Source organism: Cebus imitator, unplaced genomic scaffold (assembly GCF_001604975.1).
Source record: "Cebus imitator isolate Cc_AM_T3 unplaced genomic scaffold, Cebus_imitator-1.0 Scaffold527, whole genome shotgun sequence".
In the NCBI taxonomy this organism is placed as follows: Eukaryota; Metazoa; Chordata; class Mammalia; order Primates; family Cebidae; genus Cebus; species Cebus imitator.
In genome coordinates this window covers 609,823-611,077 of record NW_016107842.1, presented here as the reverse complement: position 1 = coordinate 611,077, position 1,255 = coordinate 609,823, and positions in this window count along the sequence as shown.

Here is a 1,255-nt window from a genome sequence, read left to right as displayed (position 1 = left end):
ATTTAGTTTGGGTTTAAATGTGGCAATTCTGCAAGAGATTGGAATAGACATTTCTCAAACATACCATGACAAACAGGCATATTAAAAGGTGCTCATCATTGATCACTAGAGAAATGCAAATCAAAACTACAATGAAATATCATCTCACCTTGTTAACATGGCTTTTATCCAAAATACAGGCAATAAAAAAAGCTGGAGAGAATGTGGTGAAAAGGGAACCATCATAGGCTCTTGGTGGGAATGTAAATTAGTAATAACACTATGAAGAACAGTTTGAAGATTCCTCAAATAGCACTACCATATGATACAGCAATCCCACTGCTAGGTATTTACCCAAAAGAAAGGAAATCAGTATATCAAAGAGATATCTGCACTCCATGTTTATTGCAGCACTATTCATAATAGCCAAGATTTGGAAACAATCTAAGTGTCTATCAACAGATAAATGGATAAAGAAAATGTGGTACGTATACATAATGGAATACTATTCAGCCGTGAAAAGAATGAGATGTTGTCATTTATAACAACATGGATGGAACTGGAGGTCATTATATTAAGTGAAATAAGCCAGGCAAAGAAAGACAAACTTCACATGTTCTCACTAGTTTGTGGGAGCTAAAAAAATCAAAACTATTGAACTTATGGAGATAGAGAGTAGAAGGATGGCTAGTAGAGGCTGGGAAGGGAAGTGGGAGTGGATGATTAATGGGTCAAAAAAAAATCAAAAGAATAAATAAGACCTATTTGATAGCACAACAAGGTGACTATAGTGAATAATAATTTAATTGTACATTTAAAAATAAAAGAGTGTAATTAGATTGTTTGTAACACAAAGGATGAATGCTTGAGAGTATGAATACCCCATTTCCATGATGTGATTATGCATTGCATGCCTGTATCAAAGTATCTCATGTAGTCCATAAATATATATACCTACTATGTGCTCACAAAAATTAAAAATTAAAAAAATGTGACAATTCCCCAGAAGTGTACCTCCCATTCAAGGAGGGGAACATCACATACTTGGGCCTGTCAGGGTAGTATTGATTCTACCCATCCATGAGCATGGGATGTGTTTTCCATTTGTTTGTGTCATCTATGATTTCTTTGAGTACTGTTTTGTAGTTTTCATGGTAGAAAACTACAGTGTCAGTTTGCTGAGAATGATGGTTTCCAGGTTCATCCATGTCCCTACAAAGGACACGAACTCATCGTTTTTGATGGCTGCATAATATTCCATGGTGTGTATGTGCCA